The 21,394-nt window shown below is 44.9% G+C and overlaps 1 pseudogene; it reads left to right on the forward strand.

Moving 5' to 3' along the window:
• The first annotated feature begins 219 nt into the window (after positions 1-219).
• On the forward strand, positions 220-351 carry LOC125388340 (small nucleolar RNA SNORA40; annotated as a pseudogene).
• The last annotated feature ends 21,043 nt before the right edge of the window (positions 352-21,394 follow it).

Below are 21,394 nucleotides of genomic sequence, written 5' to 3' on the forward strand. Positions count from 1 at the left end.
GCCCCCAGCATGGCTTTACTGTCGCTGCTTTATCTGTAGGTGCTTGTCCCCGCCCTCACTGCTTATACACACGGTGTTCTGTTTTGGAATCTGACTAACCATGACCAAAAAAAAAAAAAAAAAAAAAAATGGACAGGGAAGAGCCAAGAGCAAAGGATAGACAAGATGCTTCTGAAGAAAAGAGGCTTAGCCTGCTCAAGGTCAAGACTCATTATTAGTAGCATTGGTGTGGTTTTTCTTGTTGTTGAGCTGGTAGACAAAGACTTAAAAGGCAGATGCTAAACAAACACTCTTTTGTAACCCAGGATTCATTGTTCTGTGTGTGTTTTGGTATGTGCAAGAAGAAATATAATGATAAAAGGAACTGCATTAAGCAATAGAAGTTATAACTCCGTGCATGAATAGAATAACACACAATAGAATGGAAGAGGGAATGCAGAACGGACCACGCCTGTACACTGGACACTGGAGGTGGCTGTAGGGGATGGTGGCTATTTTGAGTGGTCCTAGAAAGCTAGTTTCTTTATACATGGAAAAAAATAAATATATCTCTACCATATGCAGAGAATAAAGAGTAAGAGAAAATATACATAATATATACATATATATACATGTATATATAGCAAATTTGAAACAATTTGTAAAACCTGCATTTATGTCTTTATTCATCTATTGTCGGGGCACATGTGATATGGGTGCATGTAGAGGTGGAAGGACAACTTGAGGGAACTAGTGGGCTGAGGGATTGAATTCAGGTTGCTAGACTTGGTGACAAACACCTTTGCCCACTGAGCCCTCACTGCCCATGAAGCACTTGTTAAGTATACCTCATAAAATATAAGTTGGGCTACAGTATCCATTTTTAATGACTGCAGTAGTACCCACAATACACTACACATACATACATACACACACACACACACACACACACACACACACAAACCAAAACAAAATAAAATTTTAAAAAAGTCTCTGAAAGGATAAAAAACAGTATTATTCTTATATATAAAGCACAGACATATATATGATACAAAATCATTTACTCATAGGATTAAAATGTCAGGGAAATTGATTAGAAAAAAATGTCTAAAAAACTTTCAAGGTTAAAGGGCTGAGCGTGCAGCCTGCTTGAGGCTATTCCTTGCCTTAGTCACTGGTCTACTGCTGAGAAGAGACAGTTACCCCGGCAGCTCTTATAAAAGAAAGCATTTAACTGGGGGCTCGCTTACAGTTTCAGAAGGTCAGTCCATTATCATCATGGCAGGGAGCATGGGAGCACACATGGCCCTGGAACAGTAGCTGAGAGCTACATTCTGATTCACAAGCAGAGAGACTGGGCCTGGGCCTGCATGGGCCTATCTATCCCCAGTGACACAGTTCCTCCAACAGTGACACACACCTCCTAATCCTTATAATCCTTTCAAGCAGGTCCAATCCCTGCTTGGACTAAGCCTTCAAATATATTAGCCTATGGGAGCCATGCTTATTCAGACCACCATAAACATTACAAAGGGCCGAAGAGACATCACACGTTTCAACACTGTAGTCACCTCTGAGGGTAGGAAGCGTGGGGACTGAGACAAGGGAGGTATCCAAGGGGCTTCAGTTAGCATTGGAAACATTGAGTCCCTTCAGCGGGGTGGATGGATTCAAAGGTGCTGATTTTCTTCTGTAACATGTATGGGAAATGTATACTCATGTGCAGATACAATCTATTTCATAGAGTTTGGTTTGTTTGTTTGAATTGGCAAGGTAGTAACTAGAAAAGTGAGGCAGAATGAAAAGAGTGCTGCTTACTGGCCTGGAGACCACAGCTGGGGAGGGCGGGCCCCAAGCCATGCCTCCTGCCCCACCTTGGGCTAAGCGTCGACACTGGCTGCATTGTTCACACCTGCTCCTCATCTGAACATCAAGGAAATAATGTCCTGCCTTCAAAGTCGTTCTGATTAAAGGATGTTATATACAGTCCGTGGAGTCACATGTTCCATCAACCAATGCCCAGCAAATATTTTCTCCTCTTTTCTATCTTGCCATTTAATTCTGTGTCTTATGGTCTATGCCTTTATGAGTTCCTGTGTTCTGACCTCTTGATGCCCCTGACTCTAACCCCAGCTCACTGGGGCCTGCATAAAGACTTGTTGGGCCTGTGTCCTCCCACATGTCAAGCCGCCTGACTCAAGCCAAGAACCCCCAGAATGCTCAGCCCACAGTGTCTCCACAGTTCCTTACAAACTAGATGTTAATAAAAATAGAAATTAAATTATCATCATGGGTTCTCTCTTCAACTACAATTGGCACTGCACTAGTCCCACCTTGTCCAAGATCCCTAGAGGACGCCAAAGACCAGAGAGAGAGTACTGAGACCTGCAAATAGGGCTTTTTCCAATGTGTACACGTCTATGATAAAGCTTAATCTATAATTAGATAAAAAACTATTAATGGCAATCAACAGAATGAAAATGTCACAGTTACAATATGCTATAATACAAGTTATAATTTTCTACTTCTGAAATTTATCCTTTAACATTTTCAGGTTACAGCTGGCAGTTGGTAACTAAAGGAATCTAAGCCATAGATAAAGAGAGCTATGGTGATTGTAAAAGTCATTTAGAACGGTGATCACTGCTAAAGACCCACCCGCATCTCAAAAACGTAAAATAAAAAGTAAGATGAAAATGAGACAGACCTGGCTTCAAACCTGTAGGCCGTGCACCCATCATCCCGGAACTCAGAAAGTTGAGGCAGGGGCATCAAGAGTTTAAGACCAGCCTAGGCTGCACAGTACATCCCTGTCTTAAATAATAACTTCAATAAGTAAATAACCCGAGACGGACAGACATGCATGTCCTTGACAGTCAAACGTACAAGTTTCAGCCGTTTGAGTGAGTGCCTCGCTGTTTTTCTCGCATTGTCTCTAAACAGAACAAGAACAGCGGCTCTCGAGAAGCCCAGGGTGGAAGAGCTGGTGACAGACATGCTAGCAGAATGGCTTTGTCTTTCTGTGCACGAGGCCAAGCTGCACAGTGCTCTATAAACTTAGTGAGTTGCAGAGCTGCTTGGCCGGCTGCCGGAGGAGGCTTGGGATGGGAACAAAGAGGCTAAGCGGTGAGATGCAAGGTGCCAAAGAAAGCTTGACCCATGCTCTAACAGTGTCTCTAGGCAGGGCTTCATACCTAAAAGCCTTCAACGGGGCCTGTCCTTTTCTGCTGTGGGTGGAGGGGGTCCCTCAATAAGGTAGGGGGATCTCTGAAGGCAAGGACAGCAGGTTTTTAGCTCCCCTCCTTAACCAGCTTCTCTGGATTCTCCTTTGTCCGATCTGTGTTCTGAGGTCAGACTCTAGTTCATGACTATTGGAAAATCTTAACGTGGCTCCTGCAATGCTGGTGGGTGCTCTTGGAATTAGGGTGTGTGAGTGTGATTTCCTAGGGCTGCTGAAAGCTTTACAGATCCCCAGGAGATTACGTACATGTATGTATGTGTGTATGTACACAAATATGTACATATGTATGCATGTGTTTAGAGATTTTGGGTTTTCCAGACAGGTAAGCACAGATTGCGCAGGGACTGAAGTAGGTCGTGCCCCCTGCTTATGATCCCTATAATTTCTACTCACATGGTGCCGAAATTGTTTTATTTTCCACATATATTTTCCCCCACACAGATCCCCTAGCATGCAGAAGGGGCCATACAAGTCCAGCCTGCTTGTCATAGCAGGACCTGAGAACAACTTATAATAATCACGGGCGCTTACTGGAGTGCTGGCAGCCCTTGCTGGGGGCTACACAGTGTAGGCACGCCATCCTCTGCTTGCTCACAGTTCTGCTTTGGGAGAGTCGCTACTCAACAGGAAAAGCGAGGCGATGCTCGCTGGACACCTGACCAGCGCCCCATGACCAGCGCCTCACCATTTATTGCCTCACTTTTCCAAATGTCTTGGGTTCCGAAGACATTTGGACTGGCTAAGAGGGAGGTTTTTGTTTGTTTGCTTGCTTGCTGGCTTGCTTGTTTGTGTTTTCCTCTACCTTGGCACAGAATTGGTAGAACTCTCTAGAATGCTTTCCTGATTTCCAAGATGTTCAGGTTATAGCCCAGAGAGGTTCCTGACTTTCTGCTCATTGCATGGGCTGTTACACTCCCCCCTCCCTTTTTAAGAACTGAAACATTAAAAATTTCTCATTATTTTCACACTAAATGAATATTAGCATCTTGCATCCCTGTCATCTAGTTTAGAGATTTTGTTCAAGTTTGTTGATCTTTGTATTTTGAATCTGTAAAACAGGCTAAATAACACCTCCAGGATGATTGTGAGGGTAAATTAATTGTGTGATACTCAACAACAACAACAACAACAACACCCCCAAACAAAACAACAACAGCAAAAACCCAGTTGGTCCTTACTTCCTCCTCCCTGCCCCCCTTTCCCCCTGGATTTTCAAGACAGGGTTTCTCTGTGTAACTTGCTGTCCTTTGTAGACCAAGCTGGCTTAGAACTCACAGAGAATCACGTGCCTCTATCTCCTGAGTACTAGGATTAAGGCATGCACCACCAGGCCTGGCTTCTTCCTGCCTTTTTAAGACCATAACAAACCAAAAAAAAAAAAAAATTTCCTGTTCCATTGCCAAGCTAAGCTCAGATTCACATTGCAAAGCATTGTAAATAGGAATGTCCTAAGCAGTTCAGGTAAACCAAGGGCATTGTACAAGGTGCTGTGGACAGGATAGGACCCTGGGATGGGCACGGGATTGGGAAGAGGTGTGAACTGACTGAAAAGTCTCCAAAGGGAAGAGAAAGACTTTTTCTGCATCTTAAAAAACAGTGCTGAAGGAGAGGTCTGCGGAGACAGGGGGTTAACAGCAATTGCAAAGATAAACAGCTCCCAGGGATGCAGCTGTGAGTCTCAGTAAGCAAGGAGACTGGTGGCTTCCAGGCAGCCCAAAGATCCTGAAGGAAGACAAATGGGGCATTCATTCAGGCCTCCATGGTAAGCATGCCATAGCAGAAAGTTGTGTGGGCGGCGTGTCTGAAGAGACAGTCTGCCCCTCTTCAACCACATGAAGTAGGGGAGAACACGAGAGTCCCTGAAGTGCCGCGGGAAGAGGGACTTTAGCGGTGATTTAAAACTGTTCTGGGTGCCCTGTGCTGAAGGTTTTTGCGAGGCAAAGAGGGCCTCTTGGTTTGCATTTTCACACCCGGAGCACATCAGAAGACAGCCAAGTGCAAGCCATTTCCCCGTGGGGACTGGGGAGATGTCCCCATTGGGTAAGGCTGCTTGCTGTGCCAGCATGGGGATCTCAGCTCAGCCCCCCAGCATCCAGACAGAAGCCAGGTGGGACTCTGAATACCTGTAGCCCTGGCACTGTTTCTATTGGTGGGTAGAAACAAGAGGTTCACTAGGCTTGGTGGCCATCCAGTCTAATCCCAAAGTGGCAAGGTCTGGGTTTAGTGAGAGACCCTGTCTCGAGAGGATAAGTGGAGGGTGAGAGGGCGGGACCTCCAGCCTCCACACTGGGAGCATGGGCATATGCATTCCCACATACATGTGTACGCACCTACATACAACACACATAGACATTCAGACTGGTGCTTTCATAGCAGTGATGGGCAGTAGGAAGGTCTTCTGACTATGGCTGTCCTATAGACTATAGAACAGAATGGAATCTTCCTTGAAAGAAATGTGTCTGAAGTTGGGCAGAGAGGCAAATTGAATAGAAACACAGCCCTGCAATGCTAATGGATCACACTCAGGCCCAGTTGTAGTCCCGTCTCTTCAGGCTCCCTGAGCAGAACCCAGAGGTCCCATGGTGAGGATCCTGGCTCTCCCGAGGCCATTGTGGGCTGGAGAGGCAATCCAATTTGCATTTGGAGGACAGTGCAGTAACCCTGAGATCCAAGAACTCAGGGCTGAAATGCATGGTACCCAGGCTGCTACAGCCATCCCACAGTTCCTCTACACAGATCGGGGTCTCCAGGCTTAGGTCAAACAGGAAGTAATACCCAGATGGGGAGAAATGATATTTGTCGAGTACTGGATGCTAGTGGTTTAAGGGGAGCAGCTGGGTGAAACACAAGAAATAAAAATTAAACTGTCCAGGCTAACCACCTAGCTGACTGGCTTAGGAGATAAAGGATCCATCTGAAGACAAACAGCACCTTGGAGGTGAATTCCCTGGACCGGAGAGCACAGCTCCATCTCCAAAGAGGAAAGTGATTGCAGGTCTGTTGGACAACCACGGAAGAACTGATGTCACTACTGTCATCATTGGTTCCAGAGAAGGGTTCCTGTTTGGAAAAATTGTTCCTGTTCTGAAAGTGTGGGGGGGGGGGCGTCTTGTTTCCTCTTGGTAGCTACAAGTCCTACTTGTACTTTCCAAAATACAGTTCAGCACCTACCCCCACCATGAAGAGTGAGGGGAGACTTTGCCAGGACCCCAGAGCTTTTGGAGACTAACTTAACCACATCTCTTTTTGAGAAAAAAATGTTAAATATTTGCTTATTTGTGTGCATGTGTCCAAAGAGGTCAGAGGAGGGTATTGGATGAATCTCCTGGAACTGGAGCCACAGATGGTTGTGAGCGCCAGGTGGGTGCTAGGAATCGAACCTGGGTCCTCTAGAAGAACAACCAATGCTTGGAACCACTAAGCTATCTCTCCAGCCCCTTTAGCCTTATCGCTTATCAGGGAAACTCTGTCTTCTCTAACTACATCTCTTTTCTAGCCTCACAGAGTCTCCATCCTTGGCCAGTCCTCTTTGTTGGGGAGGTACCCTAGCTTAGCGTGGACGAGATGTCTTGAATCATGGGGCACAACAAAGTGGAGCAGATGGCGGGAGATGTCTTTGGTCGCTGAGCCCAGGTGTATCTAAATGGATGAAGTCTGGAGATAATGGTGCTTCAGCTGGCAAGCAGGGGGGTGCCATTGTAGAAACATGGGCTCTAACTCAGACTTTCTGGATTGAGAAGCTGCATTCACAACAGCCTTAGCCAGCTCAGCCCTGGCTAAGTAGCTCCCTCTCTGGACTCCAGGTGAGGAGATGGCATGTGTCCTCAGTCAAGCCCTGGCAGTGGACAACCAGCGGACACTTGAAAACGTCTCTGCTTTCCCACAAAGGTCTACAAGGTCATTTATGTAAATGGAAAAACATTTTTTTCTTACATTTTTTTCGTTTTTCTGATCTTTTGGTCTTTTCTAAAGCCCCCGACCCCATTATTTCCTTTCTTTTCTGTAGCCCTGGCAGGCCTTGAACTCACTATCCTCCTGTCTCAGTTCCTGAGTGCTGGTATTGCAGATGAGGGGCACCACACCTGGCCCGTCTTCCCATACCTAAGGTCCCACAAGACTTTACAGAACCAGTCCTATTATTATTTTCAGGTGTGTCGCTTTTGTTTACGCTGCAGCTGGCTAACTGTGAAGCTGTGATTCTTTGCCTGTCTAAAACACCTGACGGTCCTGATAGGGTTGAACGGCTGATAGCGAGGCACAAGCAAGGACAGGCAGGGCCAGCAGGCAGAGAGGACAAATAGAAGGAGAATGGAGAAGGGAGAGCAACAAGAGAACCAGGAGGGGAGAGCACCAGGGGTCACCCCCCAACTACACAGCCAGCCATGGAGAAAGAAGAAAGGTGTACAGAAATAGAGAAAGAGAAAATCCCAGAGGCAAAAGGTCGTTGGGATAACATAAGAAAAGCTGGCAAGAAACAAGCCAAGCTAAAAAGCCAGGCATTTATAACTAAGAATAAGCCTCTGTGTGTGTGATTTATTTGGAGGCTGGGTGGCGGGCCCCCCAGAAAAGAAAGCAGAGTAAAGCATCACTCAACATAGTGGTGTGCACCATATTCACTAATCTGGCCCTTTTCGTAAGCTTCTGTGTAGCTGTGTATGTGCATGGCACACATATAGACCACAACATGCATAGACATTGTTGACATGTATGTGAGGATGTGGTCATGCTTTTGCATCTGTGTAGAAGTCAAAACCTTTGATACAGGGTCTCTTGCTGAATGTGGAACTAGGCTGGTGGCCAGCAATCCCCAGCCGTCCTCCTGTCTTTACCACCCGTGTTGGAGTTACAGGGCTGTACACATTCATGCCTGGCTCTATACATTGACTGCTGGGTTCTGAACTCGGGTCTTCATGCTTGCATGGCAAGAGCTCTTACCCACTAAGTCACCTTGCTAGTCTGCCCAGTCACAGCCTTTTTATTCAGAGACAGGGTTTTGCCACAGCCCAGGCTGGACTTGAACTCATGGCCCTCTTTCTTCTGTCTCCCAAATGCTGAGATGACAGGTCAGCCCGCCTCTGTACTGTCAGTTGTGCTTGGGATGGTTTTCAAATGCGTGTCTTATCATTCCAATTGTGCAGTAGGTTATTTGGATTTAATGTGAAGCTGACTGTTTTTAAACACTTCCTAAGTACACTGTGTAGACCAGTTCATCTAATCTTCACGCAGGGCTTGGGCAGATGCCATCCTCTCTCGTCCCTGTTTTGCAGAGGGGAAGAGAAACGTCCACAAACTCTCCTAAGGTCTTGGAGGGGATGAGGGAGTAGTAACTTCTCGTCTATAGAAGGGGATGTCTAAACAGCGCCTGCTTCAAAAGAGCGCAGCGAGGAATGTGTGCGCTACCGTGTACAAAGCATCAGAATGGTACCTGGCACACAAGCGCGCACTTCAGCGCCGTGGGGAAGCCCATGAATGAAAAGCTACCTGGCCAAGCTGGAGATAACCAGGTGCTTCGATTCCTGAGAACACATTCCTGTTTCCACTTCTCCGCTGCCAGCTCCACTGGTCTGCTCTTTTTCTTTCCCTGATGGGGAGACTGAGCTACAGAAGCCATGGTCCAGCCAGGGCTACAGTTAGTTTCCTTCTTGAGAATTCCATAGTGACTCGTCCTATAGTCAATGGACCAGTCTCCCCATCTGTGAGAATCCCTGACAAAGGTCTCAGGGAAAGGAAAAGAGCAGACCAGTGGAACTGGCAGCGGAGATGTGGAAACAAGAATGTATGCTCAGGAAGCTGATATACTGGAAATACTGTCTTAGGCATGGGAAATGCTCCTCATGTATTAAGTACACGGATGAGGAAGAGCAGGCGCAGGGTGGCCCTGACAGCTCTTTCTGACCCCTCCCCAGGGCCAGTTCTGCCCAAGAGGCCCAGAGCAGGAACTGGTATATTAACTTAGAAAACTACTTAATAAAAGAAACCCAGACACTGAACATAAACATGTCCTTACTGAGGGACAAGTACCAGCCTCACCTGGCCTGTTTCACAGTGATCTATGATAGACCCCAGATCTCAGTATCTGCCATACTCTGACTTCAATAGGCACATCAAACACACCTCGCCTGACCTGTTGCTAGGGCGACCAGTTGTCTAGTTTGTCAGAGGTCAATCATTTGAAAGCCCTGTATCACAGGAAACTCCTCAGCCCTGCACAGTGATGTTCTGGGGCTTGGTGCTCAGTACATTTTACATTTCCCTATAGATTTTCAGAGAAACACTTCTTTTTTTCCCCAAATGGTCCCCGTATCATTTTAATTTTGGAAGCAGCTTGAACACATCTTCAATCATGGGCATAAGGAGCATCATGTGGTATATGTTCTGTCCTGGTGGGCAGATGCCCAAGGTTGATTCTCTATAATCACGCCAGAGTTGTGTAACCAGCCACGTAGCAAGATCTCTTCCCACCAATGCACCCACAAAGCTATTATCCCCCCCCCCCCCGGGTTTTCGAAGGTCTACGTTCTGCAACATCATACAGAATGGAGAGATGAGTTTGGCATCAGGTGGTGGTGGGGGCAGCTTGCACAGAAGACAGAGCAAGGACTTCACAGGGAGAAAGATCTGCTGTGAGTCTTGTCTCTGAGGGGTCACTTTATGACTTTGAGCAAGCTTATCTGCTAGGTGACAATACTCTGCAAAATCAGCAATGACTCACGTGAAGGAGCTTGCAAGAAGAGGGTGTGATCAGCACTGATGTCTGACCCCACCCCCCCAGAGGCCCAGTGCAAGACTCGGGCACCCCATGACTGGCAAGGGCCTGAGCTCAAGTGGGGTTGGTATGACTGCCCAGAGAAATGCTCTTGAGTGGCTACTACTACTACCTGTCTCACATGGCCACACTCTTCTCTTCCCACTTTCAACATTACTCCCTTAGGCAAGCTTTATCATAGACTCACAGCATCCTGCACTGTTTCTTTATACACGATGAATTTATTTTGGTAGTTATTTAAATTCCGTCTTCCTCCTCTGACAACAAACTTTCTAAAGGCAGGAGACATGTCTATCTTGTTCACTCTTGAAGCTTCAGTGACCAAACCAGCGTCTGGTGCACAACAGACATTCACAAATGCTTGTTGAATTGAAATGAACACATCAAATGACCATTCATAGGTACACGGAGAAGACAGCAATTGCCTCGGAAGTGGTCAACCACTAGATGGCGCAAATGCCCCACGTGCAAACTGCAAGCAGGCTTTCTCAAACCCCAGGGATGGGTAGCAAAGACTGTTTGCAAATCTGCTGGGAAGGGCTTCTGCTGCGTTCCTAACATCTGTCTTTACTGAGCGCCTTGCTAGGGCCGTTGACAATGCTTACTATCGCTCTTACAATGTCGCTGGGAAAGTTATCGCACCTTACAAGGGAAGAAACAGATGTCCAGCAATTTGAACTAACTTTTCTCAAGAGACACAACTTGCAGCAGGAGATTAACATTGCAAACCCGAATCTGTTGGCTTCCACATCCGAGTTCTGTGTATGCTAGTGCTTCTATTATGGTGGCCTCATAAACCAATAATGTACTTTCTTCTATTAAAAAAAATCCCGCCAGGCAGTGGTGGCACACGCCTTTAATCCCAGCACTTGAGTTACAGGCCAGCTTGGTCTATAGAGTGAGTTCCAGGACAGCCAGGGTTGTTACACAGAGAAACCCTGCTTAAAAAAAAAAAAAATCCTTACTGGTGATTGTTGTTTTACCACAGACACAAAGTGAAGTCTCTGCATGACTTTTGGTTTCCAAAGTTAACTTATAAAAGAGGGGAAATCAAGTCTGAATAGACTCAGTATCCTTTAGGCCAGACCTTTAGGTCTTGAGCTTGTGGATAAGCTAAGCATAGTACTTGGAGAAAGAAGAAAATAACCCTCAGTGTATCAGCCAATCATGAAGAGCTAGCTCTTCAACCAGCAAGTAAGTTTGTAACTGGCCTGGCAGAAATGAAGATACTCTAAAGAGATACTGAGTCTCTTAATTTATCTTGTATCTCTCAATTTAGCAAACTGTTGAAACAATGGATCCCAAGGGCATGGGAATTTGCCCAGGAATCTCATGGTGGCAGAAGGAAAGGGTACCCATCAGAGGAGGAACTGTATCCATGAACGAAACATGATACTGGATGAGACTGATGATGAATCCGTGGTGGGCGGGACCACATCTTGACCAGGGTTGCTTAAATGTGCACACCCTTGGCCCTCTATTTAATCTTGGATCTCACTTCAGGCCTCCAAGCCAAAAAAGACTTGAAGGGCTCGATGGATCTTTTTGTCCTTCTTCCCAGGGTAGCCACACTACTAATTCTCCTTTGCTCTGCTTTCCATTTTTAATTTGATTATTTTAGTTGGCTCATTGAGGACCTGACTTGGGGCACAAGTTGTTACCCCCAAATTTGATAACAGACTCACGCCTAAGGTTGAACACAGGTGGGTTTACAACCTGGTCCGTGATGTTAAATGTGGGCAGGTGAATCACATCTACACCTCAGTGCCAGCAGGTGATACACATCACAAGAGAGCGAGAGCATCATGAGTTTGAAAGCCAGAAAGATTCCTATAACAGGTACTCCCAGATCTGAAAGTCAGACGTGATCAGAAAACACATCAGGAAGACAGCAAATAAGTTACATCCTTTTTACTTGAGGTGCAGACCAAAGACCAGAGGCGCTGGCCCTCCCTGACAGCTTGTGGGCCATGTGGCATGCTATCCCAGACCTCCTGAACAAGAGTCTGCACCTTAGCAAGCTCCGAGTGATCTGTACGTGTTTAAGACTTCCAAGGACTAAGTGTTTGTATTTCTAAGTCTCTTTAAAACATACTAAACTTTAAACTCATCTTCCTTTTGGATTTTGTCTTGTTTTTAAAGGGGTTGTACTGTGAACTCGGCTCCTGCTGTTCTTCACATGGAACCCCATAGATACTTCTATTGGCTAAGCTGTTTATGAGCTGGTAAGTTATTAACTAGATGGGAGGCTCTTGCCCTGAAGGATTTTTTGTATACTTCTATATGAAACAATTTCAGGAAGCTAGACCTTGAAAGCAATCTGAAGGATTAACTTTTTAATCACTAAAGGACTGTCACATACTCATTTTAACTGTGATGTACTATAATTCTTTGGAGATAACTTCCATGTTACATATATCAGTACTCCTCAACTCACTGTTTAGCTCCTACGTGCCTCTTATTCAGCATTACCAATTCACAAAAGTTGGAGTCACGAAGACATACAGTCCATGTCTACTGCGATGGAGGGAGAGCTCTTAAGAAACAAGCACTTCCAATGGAACTGACTTAATGTCTTACTTAGTGAGGAGACAGTGCCCCTTCTGTCTACCGGGTTCATTTCTCCTTATCTACTCAAGAATGTTGTGTGAACCCATTTGGATAGGCAGTGTGATCTAAATTTAAAAAGCATCATAAGCTCTGAACAGAGAACAACACGGTCCCTTGGCTGACAGGTCCCTGTTTGCTATGTCTACATGGGGGAATTTCGATGTAAGGTCCCTTCCCTGGTCTAGTATTACATGTGCCTGGTTACCTATGAGTAGGAGCATGGGTTGTTCTGCATTAAACCCAGAATATATATTCCCAAATAGAAATGACCCACACTATCCTCACTCCCAGATACAAAAGTTGAGAATGCTGGTTACCATAGCAACTCACCTTCATGGAGTCATTTAGAAATTCAATTCTAGAAAGTGACAATATTATGTACCAGCACCTGCAAAGTTCCATAATATTTCTTCTACTTCCCTTCTTGCCCTGGGCTATGGTGCCAAGGATTGTCATAATCTGGAGAAGCAATCAGGGTTCCCAAGCTGCCTTTCGGGCTGCTGGCACAGAAGGTGCCGACAGGGGTGGGAGTGAAGGGAGGCCTCGCTTTGGTTTACTAATTCTGCAGCCGCCTTCCACAAACTCCAGCAAATATTGAGTGATGCTGCAAGGTGTTACGAGGAGTGAAAAGCAAGCTGTGATTCGGCTGGCATGAAGACTTTACAAACATGAAAGGGTGATGTGTTGCCAGACGATTACTTCCGGGAGTCCACAGAACAGAACGCTAAAGAGCACTCTCTGCCAGACGCTGCCATCGTGCACACTGAAGTTTTATTTTTAAATACAGGACCTCTTTAAAATTATTTGGCCTAGTAGGTCTCACATTTTGGACCCTGGGCTCTTGGGAGCTCTGGAGTTGCTGCGAGGAATCTGTGTGTTCTCTCTGCGGAGAGGATGAAAAATGTGTTCGTTTCTATGAATTAGTTTTCAAGTGGGCACAAGTATTAAGATGGCCAATATGCATACATGAAAGTTAACTCATTTGCAGTGTTACTGACTATGTCTTAGCTGTGTTTTTTAATCAACTGATCACAAAAGTAGGGCAAACATCATTCTTGAGCGTAAGGAAAAGAGGTGACTTGGGTGGAGTTGGCTGCTGAAGTCTTGATTCTGAGGGCAGAGGAAAGGAATACTTTACTGCTGTCTGCACAGCTGTAAACAACAAAAAAGACAGTGTGCCATGTGGCAGACAGTACTTCTGTTGGCGTCCACGGACTGGAATGCTAGAAGAATGATTTCTGCAGACATTTCTGTTGGATATTATGTTGGTTAAATTTTTGTAACATTTGACACCAGCTAGAGTCACCTGGGAAGAGGGGAGCTCCAGGAATCGCCTCAGTGAGACTGGCCTGTGGTCATGTCTGTGGGCATCTTCCTGACTTATGATTGATGTGGGAGGGCCAGCCTGGTGCAGGTGGTGCCACCTGTGGGCAAGCGGGCCTGGGTTTTATAGGAAAGCAAGTTGAGCAAGTCATGGGAGTAAGCCCGGAAGCAGGGTTCCTTCGTGGTTTCTCCCAGTGACAAGTCAGTTTCGGTCAGTGTTAAATCACAGCAACAGAGACACACACCATTTCTTTGCTGAGGTTCTGCCACTTTCTCGGGGGCTCTACTAAGATCACAAGGAACATGTACTCCAAGTCCTATAGGCACCCCCGAGACTGCTCATCTTCCTAGGTGGGCCTGGGTAATAGGGCACAGTTCCCTACCACAAATCTATTTTTCCAGAGGTCTTGTCCTGCTTCTATGCTCGTCTTTTCTTCCAAGTATTGTGTCTGTGCCATGGTTTGTTTTCCCCCATCCCAAGGGAGCTTCTAAAAACAAAAGCCAGGAAGACTTTTGTTATTGTTGTTGTTTCTCTGTTTCTTGCTGTTATGTGTCTACTCTAGGCTCAGAGCATAAAATCTTGACATTTTCTATAAAGGGGACTGGGCATCCAGAACTCAGTGCTTGGGCTTTGGAACACAACATTAAAATACGATTATTTTTCTCAGGATTGGTGAATGATGGAAGCTGTTGTCTATGGCAGCCCCTCAGTCTAAGTCTTGGCAGGAAATGGAAAAGAAAAAGCAGCTACTCACTGCCATGGCCAACCCCTTGAGACATTCTCTCTATTCAAATGCTCTCTCTTTGGAAAGTCCCTAACCCTCAGCCTCCTGGAAACACAGCTGCCTCTGATTCAGTAATTTCTACTTTTACCAGAACAAAAATAATTCATTAATAGCTTATTGATTTATTATATAATTATAAATTAATAGTTTAATGATTTATTAATAGTTAACCATTATTTTAGTCAAAGCCTCTTTAAAACCCACCGACTTCCTGTTGTGAGCTGTGAAGTAGGAACAATGTCCTACTTCACATTGGTGACTTCATCTAAGGGGTTTGACGAGCAAAAAATACAACATATTTGGATGTATGAGTCTTATAGTTCAGTCGGGGAATGAAAGAGCGCATGTAAATGCCAGCGGAGTGACTTCAGTATGACGGGGAAATGCAGACTGTAGGTCACAGAGCAACAGGATACCTAGCAAGGCCTCTGAGTGACAAAGAAGGCTTGCTGGCTAGGCTAAGGAGGAACACATGGAAACTTAAGAGCGAACCAAGGCTCTGGGTGCAGGGCTAGCTCTAATAGCACCGCTGTAGGTAGATTGTCCCATAAGTAGGAGGGGAACAGAAAGCATCTGGCATAACTCTGACTCATACCCAAGTCACTAGGAGCAGTGATGGGCTCTATGTTTCAAAGTCGGTGGTCTTAAACACACTTTTTCTTCCTCTCAAAAGATTGAGTGAACTGCGCATGCCTAGGCAAGAGGCCTCCACTCCCGTTTATCCACATGCACTGAGAGAATCAAGAGCCTATGGAGGATCTCTTCTCCCTTGCCCTCTGTGGAGAGGGAAGCAATGCTTTACAGATCTATGTTCCAGGATGTGCGAGGCGTTAAAAGCTGGATCAGACCTTTTGCAAGCAATGCATTTTTTATGATTAAACCTTTGGGTAAAGCTTACTTGTTTCGAACGGGCTGCTTTAGCTGAGTGTGTTCATCTGGGTGTGGGGTAAATGCCTTAAAGCACAGGTTTGCTGTGAATAATCTACAGAGAAGTTAAAATCCATTTTATAAAATAAGGATTGCCCGAGTTGTAGGAGGCTTTCTGGCCCACTGAATCATGGGAAAGAATTATGTTTCTGCAGCTGTGAAAAAGCAAAACTAACATCCTGTCTGGGGAACCCCAACCGCATCACCCAAAGGCCGATGTCATGTCATGGAAGCGAATCAGAGGGCTGAATTTGGAGAAAGTTCATAAATTATAGCTCACAAAGGAAACAATTACACACTATTATCATTGAGTGAATGTAGCAAGAAATTATGATCTTTGAGTAAAGAACCAGAAAGATCTAAGTCCATTTGTGCTAAGCTGCAAACGGTCATGTGGATCAAATTACTGATCATTAAGCTCATGAATGTACAATAAATAATATGTGCTTCAACTCATGCCAGTAGATAATCTTCAGAGATGTCTGAGCGACTTCTGGCCCTGACATTATTCCGGGAGGTCACTGGGGAATTAAAAAACAATAAGAATAGTCTGGGAAAACATTGAATCACTGTTGGGCAGTCATTAACCTTCATAGCTACTCAGTTTCCCAAATATACTGAGCATTTCTAAGACAGGAGTCAGAACAGCAGACTCACTTTAAGGAACAAGCAGTAAATATTGTAGGCTTTGCAATTCTGTCGTCTCACAAGAAAGAAGTCACTGAATGTCCTAACGACTATGTCCATGATAGCGAGTGCCCGTGACTATGTTCCAGTACGACTTTATCTGTCAAAATAGTTAACTTGCCCCTGGGCTGTAATTTCCTTATGCCTGACTCTGAATGATTGCATCAATGCAGAAAGATTTTAAATTCTTTGAGAAAAATTAGGAGCTCTCTGGGGATCCACAGCAAACTTCTGTGAAACAGTATTTTTAAGGGCATATTCATCACTGGCCAATAGACAGTGCCCTTTAATATTTATAAATCCTGCATGAAGAAGCCTGAATGAGGGCTACTTGCTTTTGTAAGAGGCCAGATGCCTCATCAGGAAGCAGGTTTGGGGCTGGGATCAGGGAGAAGTGCAAATCTGAGGTGTAAAATGCTTAAAGGAATAACTATATTAAGCATATTCTCTTGCACACATTCCCTTCTCTTACATGTATTCTCTTTACACGTTCGGCGTCACCCAGGTCAATCTCTCACATCCCCACTAACATCTTTCCCTTCATTCTGTGCTGTTGGCCTTTGGTTTTGTCCCCATCATTTCTCACATTGATATTTTGGGTCAAAATTTAATTATTAGGTAGGTTTGTTGCCTAACATTTGTGAGGGCACTCTCCACGAACTAGACAGATAGATAACAAGACAGACAAGCAGGGATGAAGAGTATAATGTCCGGTGAACATGAGGAAGATGCTGAAACTATAAAAATATAGGAAACTAAAATTTCTGGCAAAAGTCAATAAAATAAAACATATCTAATTTTGATCCTCAACTTTCCCCTCTAAGACTACATAACTAACATTTGGGGGGGGGTGGCATGAACTCCAAAGATAGTGAAAGAAAGCACCAAGGACTCAACTTTGAATGGGTGGAGAAACAAATGACAATAGACCTGACACACTTGAAAAGTTAAACTGCAAATGGCATTAAGTTCACATAGGAACAAGTTCAGCACACACTTGCGTGCTAACAGGCTCAAGAACTTACGGTGCTTCTGGAAGAAGACTGGAAAACTGACGTAAAGAACACTGGCGGAGTGAAGGACAGGCCAGCGTCATGTGAATTCCTGACCTTGCCTGTAAACCCCATGCATACTCCTGGTAGAGGAGTATTGTCTCTCCCACACTACATGCAAAATCGAGAGGCACAGGCTCCAGAAAGGGGGAAACATTTTCACCAACAGTTGATGGTGGGCACAGGACCTTAAAAACAGAAAGAGCCAGTAACTGAACACTGACTACTTAGGCTCCTCCCCCCACTTTGATGTCCAGATGAGAGAAAGTAGAGCGTTATTCACTGTCTTCCCAGTCAAAACCATACTGTTGGGAAAGCTGGCCTTACACTAAGTCTGTTGGTCAGATGGCCTACCAATAGAAGCAGAGTTGCTAAGAACCTAATAGTCTCTCTGCTCTTGAGTCTGCATGGACACAAATGACCAGAAAGGTGAGGAAAACCTCTACTCAGAAATACGGAGGTAGAAATAAGAAAAGCCACCTGAAGGGGTAGAGTCTACAGGGAGAAGAAAACTTAAGAAACTGTAGAAGACACGCTAGGCATGGAGGTGCATGCCTTGTTCATCCTAGCATTTGGGAGACTGAGACAGAATCAAGCATTCTAGGCTGGCCTGGAATAAACCCACATGGTTAGTCCTCTACTTGTGATAGCTTGACTTTGGATCTTGCGAACTTAGGATGGCCAGGAAGCATCATCCATTGAGAAGCAATTGGACTTGGATTTGGAATGCTGAGGTTTTCCCCAGGCTAGTACATATCTTCTCAAGACACTAGGCAGCGGCATGGAGCTGCAGGTCTCAGTAAGCGCCACCATCATGGTGGGGGGGGGGGCGGGGTCGGGGCTGACACTCTAGTGAACTATGCTGTAAGCTGTTATGTTCAGTCACTGGGTGTATTAAGCCTATCTATAACATTTGCAGCTTATAAGGGGTTTATTGGAATGGGAACCTTACCAAACATCTTGGTCTGTCTGTAAAGGACTTCCACTTGTGACGGTTAAATTGGTCTGGACTCCAAATTCCAGCATACGAGGTCCTGACCCCTCAGGACCACTCCCACAGGGTATTTATGTGAGCTCCCAAAGGAGAAACACGTGGTCTCTTTTCCTTCCTCCAGGTGGTTGCGTTTGCGGACTCCCGGTTCCCACTCGGGACCACCCGAGAGTGCAGGACTCCCATTAAACTTGGATATTTCTTAATTAGGCTTGTTTTGATTTGGCTTGATTGGGATTTTGCATTGGCAGAGAGCTCGTGTTAGGAGAAATTCCTAACAGTGACCATGACAAACTATCAAGGGTCACACTTACCTTCCTGCTCTGATCAATATTAAAAACTGGGCAAAACTGAGAAAACTGGTTTTGGATATTGGAGAACAGACAGTGCAGTACTGTGATTCCTGAGAGGACGCCCCATCCATACCAAAGAGGATCCTATTCAGCACAGCGAGTGAGGAAGAGACAGAGATAAAGCAGTGTGTGTGTGTGTGGGGGGGCAGTTAAAAGATGAATGGCAGAGCTCGAGAAAGGATGCGACCACACAGAAAAAATTCCAGAAATCCTTCATAGACATCGTTCTGCGTTGGTCAGATAGTAAGGTGCACACGTATAGAGAGCAAGCCCATGAGGCCAGGGAAAAGCAAGAACGGTTGGGAGCTGAAGAGTTCCCAGCTTTGACACAGGGTGTGTAACTCCAAAATTAAAGCATTCAGAGAACCAGAAGTGGCGGTTGGTGCCCACAATCCCAGCATTCTGGAGGCGGACGCAGGATGATAGGAAGCTTGGGAAGGCCTGGGCAACACAGACCCTGCTTCACACTATTTGTTTACATTGTAAAGCTGGGTCTGTCTGAGGCACCTTCTGATTGGTTTAATAAAGAACTAAATGGCCAATAGCTAGGCAGGAGAGAATAGGTGGGACTTCTGGGTACAGAGAGATAAACAGGGAGGATTCTATGCACTGTTATTTCTCCAGCATACTTGCAAGTTGGATGTGCTGTACTAAGAAGTAACTGAGCCATGTGGCAGAATGTAGTTAAAAAATATGGGTTAACTAAGTTATAAGAGCTGGTTTGGAAAAAGCCCAAGCTAAGGTCAAGCTTTCATAATTAAGTCTGTGTTATTAGGGAGCTGGCAGTCCCACAGAAGGAAGTCGGACTACATTAGAGAAAGCTTTATACAGGACCTTGTCCAATCACCTAGCATATAGTGTGGAGGAGCCCTCACTGACAATAAGGCCTCAGAAGTAATCCTGGGAGGCTCATGCCTCCATAGCAGCCAAACTACCCTTTGAGTGAGGGCTATTCTACATCCTTCCCAACAGAGCTAAAGGTATGTCAAAGAGCACGCTGAACCATACACAGTTCCTCACAGTAACAATGTCTAGCAAATCCCTTTCAAGAAATGTATTTTCACATTTCTGAGATTTGTTGTGGGCCTTTTGTTACCTTAGAAGCTAAGGAATTTCTAATTTTATAGCAATTTTCATTGTGATGATTAAATTTTAAAACTATTTTATTTCTATAACTGTGTGTATATGTGTGGGGTGCGCTCACCTGTTTGTACAAGCAGAGGTCAGAAGAGGGCATTGGCACACTCCTTCACTATTTTTCCTGTTCCTCTGAGGCAGGGTTTCTTCTTGAACCTGGGGCTTAAGTTTCTGCTAGGTTGGAGGTGCTACAGTGACTGTCCTGTTTGCCTTTTTTGGTCTTGGGATTATAAGCATCTGTAGGGGAACCCTAGTTTGTTTCATGGGTGCTGGAATCTGAACTCTGAGCCTTACAATTGTGGAGCAATTGTTACTAACTGCTGGGTCATCTCTCCAGGCCCCAACCACTGCACTTTATCAAGTGGGTTTTCTACACTTTGAGATGCTCATGTAACTTTAATTTTCTAGTGAATGTACCTTTAATAGGTTTAAAAAAAATGTCAATCACCCTTGAATTTCTAGAATAAGCCTAAACTGGTCACAAAACATTATTGTCCTATGTTGCTGGATTAGTTTCCTAATATTTCTGTCTTTGGTCTGAAGATTAGCTTTAATAACATTTTAAACATATTTTTCAGAATTAAAGATTTATTTAGTTGTGTGTGTGTGTGAGTCTGCATGTGTGTGAAGGAGGCTGTGAAGGCCAAAGTGAGGCTGTGGGTCACCATGTCCATGCTGGGAACCGGAACCAGGCCCTGGGTAAGAGCCGTGTGCACTCTTGACCACTATTACCCTACCCCTTTTTAAATTTAGTCTCATGTAGTCTAGGGTGGCCTTCCACATAGCCAAGGGTAACCTTTTAGCCTCTAACCCTCCTGTCTCTATCCTGCAAGTGCTGGAGCAGTACACTTAGATATATGGTACTAGTAATCAAACCCAGGGCTTCATGCACCCAGGCAACCACCCTATAGGCTGTTATTATTTTCCAGATTTTTAAATATTTCACGATAAACTTCTCTGGCTTATTCACAATATTACTGGGAACTTAAGTTCACATATTTGCTCTTTGGGTTGCTTTAATTACAAATATTTTAGCACGATGGCAAATTAAAAACCAAGCAGAGCATCGTTGCCATCTGGTGGAAATGCCTATTACCACATTGTAAAACGGTCCACTGTGACGCCAGTCTTTCTGCTCAGAAAATCCTGCCAGTTTCTCACTGGACCTCTCCAATTTGTATCTTTACTTCCATTCACCCACCACTACCTTAGTTCAACTTCTAGTGTTATTATTTGGCTAAAATCATTGCTTTGAAACAGGCCCAGATTCTACTTCACATGGAACACTTTGAAATGAGCAGTCTGCCTAGAGATAAGAATACACCAGAAGTCCAGTGAGTACTGTTAAATTTTAAAAGCACTCCATTCCCTAACAGTACCTGGAAGGAAGCAGAAGCATACAATTGTCAAGTTTTCCCTGTATGAACAGACTGATAAATGACTCACATACTAGTAGTCTTGTGGGCTTGCCCAGAAAATGTAACACTTAAACCAAATGATGCTTTGAAATTCTTAAAGGTTCTACTTATTCTTATATGTGTGA

Source organism: Myodes glareolus, chromosome 6 (assembly GCF_982192425.1).
Source record: "Myodes glareolus chromosome 6, mMyoGla1.1, whole genome shotgun sequence".
NCBI classification, from domain to species: domain Eukaryota; kingdom Metazoa; phylum Chordata; class Mammalia; order Rodentia; family Cricetidae; genus Myodes; species Myodes glareolus.